This window comes from Enhydra lutris, unplaced genomic scaffold (genome assembly GCF_002288905.1).
Source record: "Enhydra lutris kenyoni isolate GAN:26980312 unplaced genomic scaffold, ASM228890v2 scaffoldscaffold53, whole genome shotgun sequence".
In the NCBI taxonomy this organism is placed as follows: domain Eukaryota; kingdom Metazoa; phylum Chordata; class Mammalia; order Carnivora; family Mustelidae; genus Enhydra; species Enhydra lutris.
In genome coordinates, this window is record NW_019154137.1 from 8,675,182 (window position 1) to 8,681,898 (window position 6,717).

Sequence of the window (6,717 nt, forward strand, 5' to 3'; positions counted from 1 at the left end):
TGAGACAGGAATCCATCAGAATCCTAGAGGAGAACATAGGCAGTAACCTCTTCGATATCAGCCACAGCAACTTCTTTCAAGATAATGTCTCCAAAGGCAAAGGAAACAAAAGCGAAGATGAACTTTTGGGACTTCATCAAGATCAAAAGCTTCTGCACAGCAAAGGAAACAGTCAACAAAACAAAGAGGCAACCCACGGAATGGGAGAAGATATTTGCAAATGACAGTACAGACAAAAGGTTGATATCCAGGATCTATAAAGAACTCCTCAAACTCAACACACACAAAACAGAGAATCATATCAAAAAATGGGCAGAAGATATGAACAGACACTTCTCCAATGAAAACATACAAATGGCTATCAGACACATGAAAAAATGTTCATCCTCACTAGCCATCAGGGAGATTCAAATTAAAACCACATTGAGATACCACCTTACACCAGTTAGAATGGCCAAAATTAGCAAGACAGGAAACAACATGTGTTGGAGAGGATGTGGAGAAAGGGGAACCCTCTTACACTGTTGGTGGGAATGCAAGAATTTTAGATTTTTATATAATCATTTTCTTTAGTTGCTTTTTGTTGATATCTTTGTTTTTAGTCTAGAAAATTTTCTCTGGGCCTGGTATCTGTGATCTGATATTTTACCTTCTTTTTTCTGCCAGCTCTTATTTTATTTTATTTTTTTACAGTTAGTTCCTAAAACACTTATAATTAATTTTGTTTTAAGACAAAGATGTGTTTTTATTTTCTTTTTATTAATTGAGCAATTATTCTGTAACTATTTGTTAAGCAGCTATTGTTTTTCCCAGTCAGTAATCTATGATTCCTCTTTTATCATACAAATTCATAAATATATTAGAGTCTATTTGAAAGTTATTGCTTGTCAGTAATAGTTTTCATGATATCAAGAGAAGTTGTTACTGTAGAGTAATAAATTAGTATAAAGAAAATATCTCATTCATAATTCCACTATCTTCATTTAATTTTTATTTGGAATATATTAATGTGTATATGTGTGTATGTATGCATATACATGCATGTGTACATGTGTGTGCACATTGAACATTAATTTTTTTATTTTTATGAAATTCACATAAAACCAGTGATACCGTATTGTACCATAATATCCTGTTTTAAAAATTGTATCATTTTTTCTCCTATGACAAAATTCAAAGTCACAAATACAAATAGCTCCATATCATTCCATCCTATGTTGCACCATAATTATTTATCCATTCCTGTAATTTAGGTTATTATGTTGATAACATTAAATATTATTTAAAAACATTTTTGGGGGCACCTGAGTGGCTCAGTCAGTTAAGCTTCTGCCTTCAGCTCAGTCATAATCTCGGTCCTGGGATCCAGTCCTGTGTTGGGTTCCCTGCTCAGCAAGGAGTCTGCTTCTCCCTCTCCCTTCCCCCTTCCCCCCACAACTAATGTTCTCTCTCTCTCTCTCATTATCTCTCTCTCAAATAAATAAACTTTAAAAAAATGGTTCTAAGTAGCTGCTTAAAGCTCAGGGAAAGGTTATTTTCACAATATTTTAGTTACTGATATACATAATTTTTTTATATTTAGGTGGTCAAGTTAGGGGTCAAGTTTTTGCTATTATGAATGAAATTCCAGCAAAAAATATTTCTTATAATAGACTGCTGATGGCATTTTGATTATATATTTAGCATAATTCCACAGATGTACAATTACTAGATCATATACATGCACTCTTGGCTGGTTATTCTGTTTTAATGTTGTATTTGTTAAATTTGTACCAATGTCAAATGGATTTATCTAATGCCAATTTAGAGGTTCTCTCTCTCTCTCTCTCTCTCTCTCACTATACACACACACACACACACACACACACACACACACAAACACACATATATAGCCAAGATCTCTTTTAATACTCTTTTTTTTTTTTTAAAGATTTTATTTATTTATTTGACAGACAGAGATCACAAGTAGGCAGAGAGGCAGGCAGAGAGAGAGAGAGGAGGAAGCAGGCTCCCCGCTGATCAGAGAGCCCCATGCGGGGCTCGATCCCAGGACCCTGAGATCATGACCTGAGCTGAAGGCAGAGGCTTAACCCACTGAGCCACCCAGGCGCCCCTTAATACTCTTTTTATACAATTTTCTTGTAATTTAATTGGTAAAGAAATAAATATTTATAATTTTGCCTCTTTCTATCTAGATTTGTGGTATCTCCTTCAATTGATTCAAATTTTGTATCACCCCACAAGGTTTCATGTCTTTATTTTTTTTATGTAGATCCAGCACATTTCTTCTTAGAAATCTATTTTTAGGAATCTAACATATTTTTGTTTCTTTGTTTAAATACTGTTTTTATTATAAATACTCTGTTTTTGTGATTCTTTTTATCATATTCGAATTTTAATCTAATTTTTATATTGTGCCAGCTCTTAAACCTCTCATTAATCAGTATTCCAGGTAGTGATATGACCTATAGTGATAATTTTGCCCTTTATTTTGAGCAATTATTTTTTGTTTCATACCTTACAGCACTGAGTACAAAATCAATAACATTTTAAATTATGGTTTTAAATCTCTAATGTCAAGTAAAATGTTTCCAGTGTTTACTACTAAACATAATGTTCATGCTAAGAAAAATTTTTTTTAGATTACCTATAAAGGTTTTTTTACATATGAGGAGGAAATGTTATTTTTTTTTTTTTTGGAAATGTTATTTTTAACAAATGACTTTTCAGCATCTATTGAGATGATTGTATAATATTTTCTTTTGACTTATACATGTAAAAACTTTTATTGATGGGGTACCTGGGTGGCTCAGTTATTTGGGTATCTGTCTTCAGCTTGGGTCATGGTCCCTGGGTCCTGGGATTGAGCCCTGCTTCAGCGTCCCTGCTCAGTGGGAAGCCTGCTTCTCCCTCTCCCACTCCCCCTGCTTATGTTCCCTCTCTTGCTCGTGCCTCTCTCTATCAAACACATAAATAAAATCTTTAAAAAAATTATTGATGATAATAAGAGCTAATAGTTATGTAGCAACAAAAATGAAATTGGACACCAACTTTACACTATACACAAAAATCAACTGAGAATATATTAAAGACTTAAACATAAGATCAAAAACTTTAAATTCCTAGGAGAAAACGTTGCTAACATTGGCCCTGACAATGAGTTCATGGACATGACACCAAAAGCATAGGCAATAAAAGGAAAAATAAACAAGTGGGACTACATCAAACTAAAAAGCTTCTCCACAGCATGTAGAATAATCAACAGAATGAAAAGGCAACATATGGAATGGGAGAAATATTTGCCAAACCAGATATCTGATAAGGAGTTAATATCCAAAACATATAAATAACTTAGACAACTCAATAGCAAGAAAATAAATAACCCAATTTAAAAATGTCCAAAGGACCTGAATAGACATTTCTCTATAGAAGACATAAAAATGGCTGACAGGTATATAAAAAAGATGCTCAATGTCAATAAATAATCATCAGGGAAAAACAAAAGCACAATGAGATATCACCTGACACATGTTAGAACACCTGTTTTATAAAACACACACACAAGATAACAAGTGTGAAGATGTGGAGAAATTGGAACCTTTGCACACTGTTAGTGGGAATGTAAAATGTATACATATTATTAATCAGGATTAGGCAAAGGTTTTTATATTTTCTTTCTTTTCTCCTTGTAGATCTCCAGATTACCTAGATTATTCTAACTTCATACAGAAATTAAAAATATTTTCATATTTGTAATTTGAAATAATTTAATGTGAGTTATAGCCTTAAGATTTTAAACTAATTATAGATAAATTTTGGAGCCCATACTCTTTTAAGAGAAGTCATATTTCGATTACTTTATACATTTTCTTGAATGGCTATTATTCTTTTCAAAATTTCCATTTTGCTTAGTCTCAATATTGGCAATTTATATTTTAAAAACTGTGGTATTCATATGCAGTTTAAAATTTCCTTCTCAGATTTTTTTCATATTGTTCATTTAAAATTATTTGCTCTTTCAAAAGACTGTTAGGAAGGATTTTAATTTTGTTAATTTATATATTTGTGTGAGAGTTTTAAATCCATGATTTAATATTATTTTTGACTAAAAATGTTCAAACTGAAGGCAGAAGCACTACCAAGTAATTCATGGCTAAGAAACAGAGAATTTGAATTGTTGTAAAATTTTGATATTTTGCAAATGATACAAGATGAGTACCTTTTTTTTTTTTTTTTTTTGAAATAGGCTCTAACTGAAAAACAAATTGTGCTCTAAAATAAAGTCCTTTTGGGGGGAGCCTGGGAGGCTTAGTTGGTTAAGTGTCTGCTTTCAGCTCAGGTCATGATTCCAGGGTCCTGGGATACAGCCCCACATCTGGCTCCCTTTCAGCAAGGAGACTGCTTCTCTTCCTTCTGCCCCTCCCACTGGTTGTGTTCTCTCTCTCTATCAAATAAATAAATAAATTTTAAAAATTAATTAATTAATTGATTAATTGATTAACGTCTTTTTTAGGGCTAGGAGGAGAACACTGGAGAGAAAAGTATGCACGTTTAAGTGAATATGACAGAAATCACTTTTCTAAATTGTTTTTTATAGATTTCTTTTTCTTGGTGTTGGTGATATCCTTTATGTAACAACTCACAGAAAGGCAAATGAAGATTTAATCTGGAGCAGCTAGATAAATTCACCACACTTGGCCACATAAGAATCATTTACTTGGCTGTATTTATCTGAACAACTTTATACTTAACCATGCTCTAGACAAACAAGAAACATTTAGAATTGGAAGTTACCATTTTTAATTTTTTAATTTAAGTTATTCTTTAATGGATTTGTTGATTGTGTGTTAATGCATGTATCTGAATTTAGAGATATGATTATGAAAGTATGAATCCAGACAAATATTTATCAATTTGATATTCAAATTCTTATCCAGACTAATATATTAAAGGTTATTCTGGTGTAGGAAATTGACCTATTTCCTCAAAGTATGATGGAAGACTAAAAATAAATTACTCTGAAATCCTTACTACTTTGGTCTAGAGTAATTGTTCTGGGTTGCAAAAAATATGAATCTGAAGAACACAAGGATAATAGCCCAGAGCAAGTTAAATTAAACTAAACAACATTCACACAATGTGTAAAATATACTTGAATTGTAATTAATCATTCTGTCTCTGACTATATGTAATTAATTCCTTTTTTGGATGATGGTATAAACTGGCATGTTCTCTTTACTTTTAATAATCTAAATACATTGTATTTAGTCTTTTGAATTAGCTAGTGTAAGCTAATAGATATAATTACATTTGGGTATTATAGATTCTATTACACATTTTTATAGGCAATACTGATATATATAACCATTTGATATTTTGAATGGACTTTTTAATATAAGCTGTCTCAGCAAAACTATAATCTTTTATAATCTATTTTATTTTACACTATTGAATTTTGCATTTTCAGCCTAGTCAATTGAATTCTTTACAGGTATAATTTCATTAAACAAGAAATTGATTAAATTTAAGCTTTATGGAGGGAAAATTGGAAATAAATTGAATTATATTAATTCTAATTGAAAACAGTCCACTGTTCTGAAATTAATTTATTTGGTGATGTCATTTCTGGGGATAGAAATTGTTATTGGTAAATGTGGTCATTATTATGCTATTTCATGTTATGCTGATTGGTGGTGACATCTTTTCATAAGTATATCACTGGTAATAAAATTCTTGGGCTGGCTTTCAAGCACAGTCCCAAGAATGTAATACAGGGAAGCCAGTGTATGGCATATTTAATTCATATGAATGATTGTATTTTTACCCAGAAACCAATTATAGTCATTTGGAAAGTTAGAGCAATTATAAGCTAAATATGTGGGTATTATATTCAGATCTGAAAAAAGAAATTCCAGGACAGAAAAATGGCAGTAAATTTGACTAAAGTCAAATGTTATCTCCTCTCTAAAGTCTACCATGGCATCCTCCCTCACAGTTTTTCACATTTTTATTGTATTTTCACTATATTTTTACCTATATTTGTCTTTTCTGCTAGCTTGATGAGATTTTGAAGGGGAAAGATATTGTCTTAATTATACTGGTACCACTATGTCATCACCTAGAACATTGCATTTGTTCCTAAAGGCAAATGACAGATAAATGTGTTATTTTTTTTAATGGTGTGATTTAAACTGCATCATGTAATTAATTGTGAATTAAAAAAATGTAAAATTGGGGCTCCTGGATGGCTCAGTTGTTAAGCATCTGTCTTTGGCTCGGGTCATGATCCCAGGTTCTGGGATTGAGCCCTACGTGGAGTCCTGCATCCGATTCCCCACTCAGTGGGAAGCCTGCTTCTCCCTCTGCTTGTGCTTTCTCTCTATGTGAAATAAATAAAGTATTTTTTTATCATTTTTTAAATTTATTTTCAGCATAACATTATTCATTGTTTTTGTACCACACCCAGTGCTCCATGCAATCATACAAGTGATTTTTTTTTTAAATTTTATTTTTTATAAACATATAATATCTTTTTATCCCCAGGGGTACAGGTCTGTGAATCGCCAGGTTTACACACCTCACAGCACTCACCATAGCACATACCCTCCCCAGTGTCCATAATCACACCGCCCCAACCGCCCTCCCCCCATTAACCCTAGTTTGTTTTGTGAGATTAAGAGTCACTTATGGTTTGTCTCCCTCCCAATCCCATCTAGT